The sequence below is a fragment of the Dioscorea cayenensis genome, chromosome 20 (assembly GCF_009730915.1).
Source record: "Dioscorea cayenensis subsp. rotundata cultivar TDr96_F1 chromosome 20, TDr96_F1_v2_PseudoChromosome.rev07_lg8_w22 25.fasta, whole genome shotgun sequence".
Lineage (NCBI taxonomy): Eukaryota > Viridiplantae > Streptophyta > Magnoliopsida > Dioscoreales > Dioscoreaceae > Dioscorea > Dioscorea cayenensis.
Genome location: NC_052490.1, coordinates 1,086,103 through 1,098,216, shown reverse-complemented (window position 1 = coordinate 1,098,216; position 12,114 = coordinate 1,086,103).

The following is a 12,114-nucleotide window of genomic DNA, read 5'->3' as shown; positions in this document are numbered from 1 at the left end:
GTACGTGTAGATGTGCCCTACTCGCATGTACTAGATCATTAATGAGCTAGAAGGGGTATTCTTGTATCGACATGCCGTGAAATTTGGATGTTGGTAGCCCCTCCGAATTATAAGGATGGACTTAGTTTAAGTGTATCCATATTGCTTGATTTTCCTTCGCTTAATGCAACCATAGGAATGTGATTAGGGAGAGATCCTTGTCATTATTCATATGGGATTAGGGTTTAACCGTCGAGAGATTGGGGTTGAACTAATTTTGAGATCCATTGGTCTTATTCACCCTTGCCATGTTGTTCTTATGCATCCATATATCATGATGACCACTCATGGGGATCCTCATCCCTAGGCCTATTTATCATCATCATTGCTCTTGTGATTTCTTGCTTGCCTTGGAATTGTTATACTTGTGATTTATTAGTATTGTTGCATGTATTAGAGTGAAATACCATGTTTAAGTTGTAAGGTTAGAAAGTAAGTGATGAAGGAGTAATAGGAGCTCCTTGGCCCGGTGGAATATGACCCCTGTGTCACTCATAGGGTATTACTTGGTGACCCCGTACACTTGCGGGCAAGCAACCATATACAGTGAAAATTCTACAAACTAGTGCTATAGAGATCAAAAGGAAGTCATAATGCATAAAGCAGAATCTTGTTGAGACCAAATATAAATTTCAACAAGCAATATAAATTCAAAAAAATTGTAAATAAATATCTGAAATTTTTCCAGGGCTTGGGTAGGCTTGCATAAGAACTGCTATAATGCTAAATTGTCCTTCTTCATGCAAGATTTTTTGGCCTCACTCCAAGCGCATGATACATTAACCCCCTTGATGGATCAACTCCGTGCCTAGCACTTTCAATGATGAGGTTTCTAAGTGCGACACCACCAAGTTTAGTCAATGAGTAGAATACAATGGTGAAAAATTAGTATAGCAGGTGATCAAAGCTCTCAGAAGGAGGAGAATAAATGAGTAGAAGATGATTAAGAATACTTGTCATCCTCTACTCATAAACGATGAGGTACCCGGATATTGATCCGCCTAGGACAATCATTTCAAGTGCAAGAACCCTTTATTATACTTCCTACTTGATGCAACAATGAGTCGTGGAAATCATTAATTACATGATCCCAAATCATTGGAAGCTTCTCCGGCCTTCATTCTTTGAGGGAGTGTTTCTTATGTTTTGTTTGGTTGTTTGCATGGATTTCTTGTTTTATTTGATAACTATGAATAACTAAACCCTAAGGTCACCGGATGTAGGTGAACCTTGGTGGTGAACTTGTGCTTGTATGGATGCTTGGTTCTTTCTATTGTATTTTGGCTTGCTTGTGATCCTTGCTTGGTGGATTTGAATGCTTTGGTATGCATGAGAACTCTGTGTATCAATTCTTAGGTAATGCTAGGTTGCATGACCATTGCCCTAGTGTTAGACTCACCAAGCTTGGAAGGAAAACATGTATAAATATGCCGTGACCATCGGGTATTTATACCGCTCCAATTCTAGGGTTAAGTATTAGCTTGTATTCTAACCCTAATTTGAGAAAAACCACCTTTCCCATTGCAATCGTGGGAGGATTTGGGTTGAAGAGATTCCGTATCCAATACTCAGTACGGATTAGGGGTTGAATTGCCGTGAGCATCGGGTTGACCTAATCTAGGGTTTTCTCGGTCCAACTAGCCATTTGCATGTTACTTCGGCATCCTGCACACTTTTAGTAGCCCCGAGAGGATCCTCATCCGCGACCGCTTTCTTTCCTTTATTATCCCCCGTATCTTGCCTTCATTGTTAGCATTTTATTTTCATTTTACTTGTTTATTTGTTTTATCACTATCACATTCAAACTTGGAGGTTAAACAACATAGCGAAGAGGAAGTAAGAGTAGCTTCTCGGGCCCTTGGGAATACGACCCCCTCTTGCTCGCACGAGGGGTATTAGTTGGTGATCCCGTACACTTGCAGGAAAGCAATCAGCAACCCTACAAGTTTGAGGCGTCGAGAGCATTCCTTTTCACCTGGGTATAGTGTAGGGTTAGTGACAGTTAACCTTAGGTTTGGGACAGTGTGTTTAGGTATTTCCATGACTCATTAAACATCAGTTAGGAGATATAATGATCAGTCTTGCAATTGAATCAAAGTCCAGTTGCCTGATAAGTGCTTATGTATTGGTAATGCGAAGTATTCTTTTCTTACATTGAGCATTACTTTTCTCAGATTTTATCACTCATATATGTTTATTTGTGTTACTTTTGTGCAAATAGGGTTGTGGAGACAATTGCGGAAAAAAGGAGCCAAAGTAGATCGTGGATGCACATTGTTGATGAAATCTTGGAGTGCACACACATGAAGACACAAGTTGTGCTCAAAGACATGAGAGTGTGTGCCAACCTCTGTTGTGCTTGAGTGAACATGGAAATTAGAGGGCCACAAAGAAAGTCATGCTCATGTGTTATGACTTATGCAACACTAGCAAGACCTTCATCAATGTGACATTTATTAAAGATGAAACGCGATCCACCGCATGGATGTGTGCCCGTTCATGTGGCCTCGATAAAAATTCTCGATTCAGGATCATTTTGGTGGAGCACTGTAGAAGTCTAATATAGTAAAAAATAGTAGTACTTGTTGTTTACAGACCGCAGAAAATAGGTTTCCTGGAGATTCACAAGGATGTGTATAATTTCCACACGCCTGAGTGGATGCCCGATTCTAGCCATATTTAAGTCACTATTTTAGCTGTTTTGGGGGATCCTTTGCCTATCTTTCTTCCATCTTTTGCCCATCTATGGAGGTGCGCACGGCTATGGCCTGGAGAGGCTTTGGCAAGGTTTTTGGTGTTGTTCTACGGCCTTCAACATCCCATTCCTTCGGAAGATAGTTATTGGGGGAGCTTTCGTCGGCATCGATTCAGCAAGGTGTGCCCTAAGCTTGATGAGGGAACCTTTGGAGAAGACAAGGCTATTTCACAAGACCATCGATACGGACTACAAGGGGATTTTACTCATAGATGCATGTTTTTACTTTTGATTTCATTATTGATTGTATCTTGCTCCATGGAGAGCAAAACCGCTAGTGGGTTGTTAGACTTGTAAACCGTAGGATGATTTTGTCTCATTGACCTTTTATTATGTTTTCTTTAATTGATGTTCTAATTGAGTTCTAATCTTGAATGGTTGTTGAGTTGATTTTCCCTTATAGTGATACTAAGGTTGAGAATCCATGTTGGTAATTCTTATGGATGAGTGACACACCATGAGAGTTAGATAAAGCTAGGTTGGAGAAGGTTGAGAGGGTGACTGGAGAGGTAGTGGAACACCCTCTTTCCCTTCCGGTGTGATTTATCCTTCCTCTGTGTTCTAAGAGTTTTTTGCGGTCAAAATAGATTGAAGTGCTAAGAAAGGAACTCCGCTGGGGCTTAGTTGTGTAAGTGATAGAGTGAAGAATTGAAGTAATCCTTAGTACTTGGGCTTAATTGTGCCTAGGGGTCTTCGCCTGAACCAAAGGGTTAGATCTAGATTAGGGAATAGTATTTATCACATGGAGTCCCTAGTGCTTCTTGCAACCTTGCACAATGTGAGGTGTTAAGATTGAGCGATTTCTCTACCGAGGTATACTGTAGGGTTAGTCACATTTGACCTTAGGTTTGGGACGATGTGTTTAAAGATTTCCACAACTTATTTGACATCAGTTGGAAGACATAATTATTGACCTTGCACTTAAAGCAATAGTCCTAGGGTGTGCAATGTCCGAGTGCTATACTTTCTATCAATTGTCTTTCCTCTCATTTTATTGTGTCTTTCTTTCATGTTTTCTTTATTTTCTTTTCTTTTATCATTGATATTGTTCGTACCACTATTGATCCATCTTCACCATAGTTAAATAGCAATTCTTGTATTTTTGATGACTATTTCCTGTGGATACAACTGCCCACTCACTAAGGTACTTTTATTACTTCGACAACCCGTGCACTTATGGTATACACGCAAAGGGAGTGTCAAAGTTTTTGGCAACATTGAAGGGGAATAGGCGTTTTGGAAACACTTTGCACTTTGCTATTCTAGCTATTCATCATTTATTCTATTTCACATTTTCTTATTCTTCCATCATTCCGATTTGTTTTATTCTCTTTAGTTATAGTTCCAGGTTATGACCCGAGGAAACCCTTGGACATTGGTTGAAGGAAATCGAGACATTGAATGAAGAATTCATAGAAGGGGAAAAGAACCTGTGCAAGAAGAGTCAAATCAAGCTGAAATAAAAGGTGAAGGGTGTGATAACATGGCAGAACAGAATGAGCAGCTAAAATGTACTTCTGTACTAAGAATACGAAGTATTCTTTTCCTATGATGAGCATTACTTTTATTAGATTTTATCGCTAATATGTGTGTTTTTGTGTTCTTTTGCACATATATAATTTTGGAGCCAAATAGAGAAGAAATGAGCCTTGGTAGATTGTAAATGTATTATGTTGATGAAATCTTGAAGTGGACACATGAGAAGATGCAAGTTGTGCTCGAAGGCATATGAGTGTGTGCCAACCTCCATTATACTTGATGGAATATGTAAATTGGAGGGACACAAAGACAGTCATACTCATGTGTTCTGACTGTGTAAGTCTAGCAAGATTCCCGCCAAATGTGCTTTTACTTAAAGATGCAACGCAATCTACAGCGTAGACGTGTGCCTATTTGTGTTTCATCGATTAAAAGTGTGGATTCGGGGTTATTTTGGTAGAGCACTGTAGAGAATCAATGTAGAAATTTACTGTAGTAGTTACTATTCTCATGCCGCTGAAAACCCAACTTTTACAAAATTCACACAGGCGTGTGGAAATTCCACACACCCGTGTGGATTCCCGATTCCAGCCTTATATAAAGCCGCGATTCAGCCTGATTTTAGAATCCTTCTTTCCATCTTTTCTCCATCTTTTTAGAGGCTTGCGGCTAGGGTTTAGAGGGTGACAACGCCCCTTGCGTATGTCCCGCAAGTGCACGGGTTTGTCGAAGTAATAAAATCCCAGGTGAGTGGCTATCGTATTGACATGTCCGAATATGCGTGTATGTACCGCAAGTGCACGGGTGTCGAAGTAATAATTACCCCGGTGAGTGGGTAGTCGAATCCACAGGGAACGGAAGTATTAGTATTAACCAATTCTTAGTTATCTAGTCAAAATCAATGGATATGATGAAATGAACTAATTGAAAGAGAATTAATAAGCAAGCAAACGAGCAAGAAAACAAGTAAAGGACATCTCAATCAATAAAGATGAGGTATCCGGGCAATGCTCCCCCTAGGATCTAACATGAAGCTCACGATTCACTAAATGCTTTGAAACCGAGTCTAATGAGTCGAGGTAATCCAAGAACAACTGGTTCTTTCCTCCAAGCCACCAGTACTAGTCCCCTACAAGGTCCCGGCGGGGAAATCACTCAATCTTAACACCTCACACCCCATATGACCGCAATACGCTCTAGGGACACCTAAGAGTGAAACCGATTCCTAAGGATAGATCCAACCCTAATTCCCGGTGAAGGATCTCTAACCCCCTACAAGGTCCCTGCGGAGAAATCTCTCAATCTCATGCCTCACACCAAATATGGTTGCATATAGTTTAGGGAATACGGAGATAGGAAACACTCAATCGGAAGGGAGAGGGGACACTTAACCTTGACATTATAACTCTAATGGAGACCTCTCTCACATCAAAGTAACAAATCATGCAAATCCAATCAACCTCAAGGATTAATTAAACAAGCAAGCAATGGGAATACAAGGTTAAAACTCAAATCAACTCGAATTAATAGAAACATAAAGCAAATCATTACAAAAACATAAATCCTAGGGTTCATATGCCCAAATACCTACTAAGGTTTAGCCCTCCATGGAGCAAGTTACAAAACAATGATTATTAAAATGAAAAGCAATGAAAACCATGAAGCAAAACCCCCTTAAATTCATGATGATGGCCTTGATGGGTCGCCCAACGTCTTGAAGAATCCTTCTCCGAAGCTAGGTCTCCGAAGGCTCCCTCTTTGCCATGACGGAGAGAAGATCGATCAAAGTTGGTGATGGATGCCCCCCAATAACGCCAAAGACATCCTCCAAAACCCTAGCCGCCTTGCCTTCAAAGTTCTCGCGAAAACCCTCGCCAAAAGTCTCCCAAAAATAGGGCAAACGGCCTATTTAAAGCCCAAAATCGCGCCTGTCACGTGCCCTCATGCGCCAGTGTAGATTTTCCACGCGGCCGCGTGGGCTGCAGAAATTTCTACGTAGGCGCGTGGAATTTCCACGCGGGCCCGTGAATAGTAATTTTGCTACAGTACTGCTACGTCCATGTGGTAGCTATAAAACTTTTCTTTGAGAGGTCTTGCAATCTTCACAAAGAGAAGGAACATGAAGATGTGACTGCCTTTGTGCCTTTCCTACTAGTGAATTGACTTGAATCTTCTTGTATGTTAGCACACATCTCCACGTTTATGAACTCCTCTCGTATCTTGGTCCTTGAATTGAACAAGAACTCCCAACATTGTGTCTTTATAGCCTATCTTTGTTTCCTTTTTACTCTTCAAGGCATTCACAACCTATATGCATAAAAGAACACCAAATACACAATATGAGACATAAACCATGATAAAAATGATGCTCAATGCATGTAAAACATATATAAAAATATGTCTACTCAAGCAGTTATCACGTATCCATAGGGAGTAGGGAGTAAAAATACTTAAATTGTTTCTTAATAAAGCGAAATATGAATAGTGATTTGTGTGACCAGATGTAATGCAAACAAAAGTAAAAGAAACAAGAGAGGGAGCACAAGTAAAGGAGAGGTAAGGCAATCCATATAAATGGGGTAATCAGATATTGATCCGCCTAGGACAATCATTTAAAGTGCGAAAACCCTTTATTATGCTTCCTAACTAATGCATTAATGAGTCGTGGAGATCCTTTAATATATGTTCCCAAACCTAAGGTCAACCATGCCTAACCTTATACATGTCCCGGATGAGAAATTGAACAATCTCTCAACCTCACACTCGTATAGAATTGCAATGAGTTCTAGGGATTCCAAGTGATAAATCCTCTTCCTATATGTAGACAGAACCCTTTGGTCTGGGCAGAAGGTCCCTAGCCACAATTAAACCATAGATGTTAAACTCACTTCAACGCTTTACTCCATTGCACTCGCAACTAAGCCCCAGCGGAAGGTCATCCCTTAGCCCATTCACTCTACTATGACCGCAAAGAACTCGAGAGATTGGAGGTAGAATAAATCACACCGTAAGGGAAAGGGGACGCTCCGCTACATCTCGATTCACCCTCTCAACCCTCTCCAATCTAGCCTTGTCTAACTCTCATGGTGTGTCACTCACTCACAAAGGTTACCAACAAGAACTCTCAGCCATAGTGTCACTCTTAGGAAGTATTCATACAATTAATGCATTCAATATTTGAACCCAAAAAAACATCAATTAATGAAAGCATAATAACAAGGTTCAATGAAACGAATACATCCTGGGGTTCACAATCCAAGTAACCACTAGGGGTTTAGCTCTTAATGGAGCTAATTACAATCAATGAAATCGAACGTAAAAGCAATAAATCCGTAGAAAATCCCATCGATAGTTGCGACAATGGTTTTTTGGAGGGCCCTCTACTCATCCAAAGGTCCCTTTGTCCGGCCTAGGATACACCTCGCCGGATCGGTACCAACGAAGGCTCTCCCACTAACCTTCTTCCAAACAGAGGACAATGTCAGATCAAAAGAACCTCTCCCAATCCCTAGCTAATATCTCTCAAAACCCTAGCTGTAGCCTTCTCTCAAGTTGGGGAAAAGATGGAGAAGAGAATGCTGAAATCGGGGCTAAAATCGGTGCTAAAATCTGCTTTTAAAGGGCTGGAATAGGGAATCCACATACCCCTATGGATTTCCACACGCTCGTATGGTTTCTCTGGCTAACTCCTTCTTTGTTGTTTTGCTATAGTATTTTACTATAGTGTTGCTACAGTGCCCTACTACAGTACTGGTCTGAAACACTCCCGAAACCATGCTTTCATCGAGGTAACGTAAACGGGCACACGTTTACGTTGTAGATCGCTTCACTTTTCAATAAACGGACGCGTTGGTGGAGATCTTGTTGCACATGCACAAGCCAGAATACTTAGAATGTCACTGCCTTTGTGCTCCTCCAAATCATTGTGCTAGCTTAAATACAAGGAGGATGCCACACATTCTAGCCTCTTGAACTTGAGTTATGTCTTCGCGTTTGAACCTTCTCAAGATTTCCTCCAAATGGTATACTCATGATCTACATTGGCTTCTTTCTCTAAGATTCAGCTTCACAACCCTATATGCATGAAAGTAACATAAATACACACATATTAGTGTTAAAACCCAATAATAGTAATGCTCATCATAAGGAAAGAACACTTTGCATTCTTATCACACAAGCACTTATCAGAGGGGATTTAGCAAGGCTTTTGGAGTGGTTCTACGGCTTTGACACCACATTTCTCTTTAAAGATAGTTATTGGGGGAGTTTTCATCAGCACCGATCCAGCGAGGTGTGTCCTAGGCCTGATAAGAGGACCTTTGGAAAGGACGAGGCTACTCCACAAGACCATCGACACGAATACCGAGTGGATTTTCTTATGGATTACATGTTTTGACTCTTGATTTCATTATTGATTGTATCTTCCTTCATGGAGATATAAACCTCCTAGTGGGTACTTGGACTTTTAAACCCTAGGTTGCTATTGTTTTATTGAACTTTTATTATGTTTTCCATAATTGATGTCTTGAATTAAGTTCCAATCTTGAATGCTTGTTGAATAATTTCTCCCTTAGAATGATACTAGGGTTGAGAGTCTACATTGGTAATCTTTGTGAGTGAATGACACACCATGAAAGTCAGACAAAGCCAGATTGGAGAGGGCCGAGAGGCTGAGTCGAGAGGTAGCGGAGCGTCCCCTTTTCTCTCGACTCACCCTCTCAACCCTCTCCAATCTAACATTGTCTAATCCTCATGGTGTGTCACTCATCCACAAAGGCTACAAAGATGGACTCTCAACCCTAGTGTCACTCTAAGGGAGAAATCATTCAACAAGCATTCAAGATTGGAACTCAATTAAAGACATCAATTAAGGAAAAACATAATAAAAAGGTTAATAAAATAATAACATCCTAGGGTTTACAAGTCAAAGTACCCACAAGGTAGTTTAGCTCTCCATGGAGCAAGATATAATCAACAATGAAAATTGAAAGTAAAAGCATGTAATCTATAAGAAAACCAAATCAATATTCGTGTCGGGTGGTCTTGTGGAGTAGCCTCATCCTCCAAAGGTCCCCTTTGTCATACCTAGGGCACACTTTTCCGGATCGAGTGCCCTGACAAAAATCTCCACCGATAACTATCTTCCAAGATAAACAAGGTGTCAATGCGGTGGGAACCACTCCAAAAAGCTCGCAAAAGCCCCTCTAAGTCAGACATCAAAGCCTCTCAAAAAGATGGAGAAAGATTGAAAGAAGGATGCCTAAATCCGGTGAATCACGGCTAAAAATAGGGGCTTGAATCGAGGGCATCCACACGGGCATGGGTAATTTCCATAAGCCCGTGTGGATTCTCGGAATCGATTTTTACGTGGGCTATGAACACTATTTCGCTTTTAGTGATTTTCTACATTATCTCCTCAATACTCCATAAAAACTCCCGAATCCACACTTTTCATCGAGGCAACATAAACTGGCACACGTATATACCGTAGATCGCGTCGCTTCTTCAATAAAAAAGGCTTATTGGTGAAGATCTTGTTATCATTGGACAAGTTGGAATACACAAATGTGGCTGCCTTTGAGCCTGAAAACGCCTTTGCGTATGTCCCGCAAGTGCACAGGTTTGTCGAAGTAATAAAATCCAAGATGAGTGGGGTACCATATCCACAGAGAGTAGGGAATAAAAACACTTAAATTGTTTTTTAACCAAGTGAAAGATGAATAGTAATATGTGTGACAAGATGTGAAATAACAAATGAAAAAGAACAAGAAAGAGGGCACAAGTATAGGAGAACGTAAGGCAATCATTATAAATGTGGTACCCAGATATTGGTCTGCTTAGGACAATCGTTTCAAGTGCAAGAACCCTCTATTATACTTTCTAACTGATGCAATAATGAGTCATGAAGATCCTCAAATACATGGTCCCAAATCTAAAGTCAACCATGCTTAACTCTATACATATCCTGGAGGAGAAATTGAATAACCTCTCAACCTCACACTCGTATAGAATTGCAATAAGTTCTAGGGATTCCAAGTGATAAATCCCCTTCCTAGATGTAGACCTAACCCTTTGATAAGGGAGGAAGGTCCCTAGCCACGATTAAGCCCTAGGTGCTAAAATCACTTCAACGCTTTACTCCGTTGCATCCGCAACTAAGCCACATGGGGAAAATCATCCTTTAGCCCATTCACTCTACTATGACCGTAAAGAACTTGAAGAAATGGAGGTAGAATAAATCACACCGGATGGGAAAGGGAACACTCTGCTACATCTCGACTCACCATCTCAACCTTCTCCAATCTAGCTTTGTCTACCTCTCGTAGTGTGTCACTCACTCACAAGAGTTACCAACAAGAACTCTCAACCCTAGTGTCACTCTAAGGGAGTATTCATACAATCAAGCATTCAAGACTAGAACTCAAATAAAACATCAATTAATTGAAAGCATAATAAAGAGGTTCAATGAAATGAATACATCCTAGGGTTCACAAATACCCAAGTACCCACTAGGGGGTTTACCGTTCCATGGAGCTAATTACAATCAATGAAATCAAATATAAAAGCAAAGAATCCATAGAAAACCCCCTCGACAGTCATGGCAATGGTCTTGTGGAGAGTCCTCTACACCTCCAAGGGTTCCTTTGTCCAGCCTAGGTCGGTGACGACGAAAGCTCTCCCACTAACCTTCTTCCAAATGGAGCACGATGTTAGAGTCGTAGAACCTCTCCAAATTCCTAGTCAATACCTTTCAAAACCCTTCCCAAAGCTCTCTCTCAAGTTCGGGAAAAGATGGAGAAAAGAATGCTGAAATCATGGTTGACATCGGCTTTTAAAGGGCTGGAATCGGGAATCCACACGCCCCTGTGGGTACCCAGTGGATTTTTCACAGGGGCATGTGGAATTAACGCACGCCCGGATGGATTCTCTGTTTTCATCCTTCTTTGGCCGGTTGTGAACAATACCTGCTTCAGTGTTTGTTATAGTGCCCTGCTACAGTACTGGCCCAAAATACTCCCAAATCCATGCTTTCATTGAGGTAACGTAAACGAGCACATGTTGGTAGAGATCTTGCTATACATGCTCGAGCTGGAATGCTTGAATGTGACTACCCTTGTGCCCCTCCAAATCATTGTGCTAACTTGAATACAAGGAGGTTCGCATACATTCCTGCATTTCGACCACGACTTATGTCTTCCCATTTGAACCTTCTCAAGATTTCCTCCAGTTGGTGCATTTATGATCCACATTGGCTTCTTTCTCTAATATTCAGCCTCACAACCCTATCTACATAAAAGTAACATAAATACACACATACCCGACAAAAGTAATGTTCATCATCAGGAAAGAACACTTTGCATTCTTATCGCACAAGCACTTATCAAACTCCCCCACATTTAACCTTTTGCTTGTCCTCAAGAAAAAATTAAAACATTATGTGCATAAATGATGGACATATTGCAAGTGCTTGGCCTTAGGTTCACCAAAGCATACAAAGAGAGCATTCTACAAGTACGGAAAATTTCAACTCTAAATAAGAAAAATCAATGCTCTAGCTAAAAACTTGAATCAAAAAGGACAACAAACCTAAAATTGTGTAAGTGTGTGAACTCACTCAAAACAACCCAAAGTATACTCCTCAAAGTTCTAAGTGCAAGGGACTTATTTATATACAAAAAATAACAAAATTTTAAAGATGGCAGTAGCTTCACACATCCTCTAAGGTAGCCCTTTCCAAAGCGGCCGCTAAAGTGGCTTTCACACTTTCAAGGTGGTAGCTCTTTCTACCGGAGTGGTAGCTTTCACTCATCCTATGAGATCGCTCTTTCTCTCATTAGGGC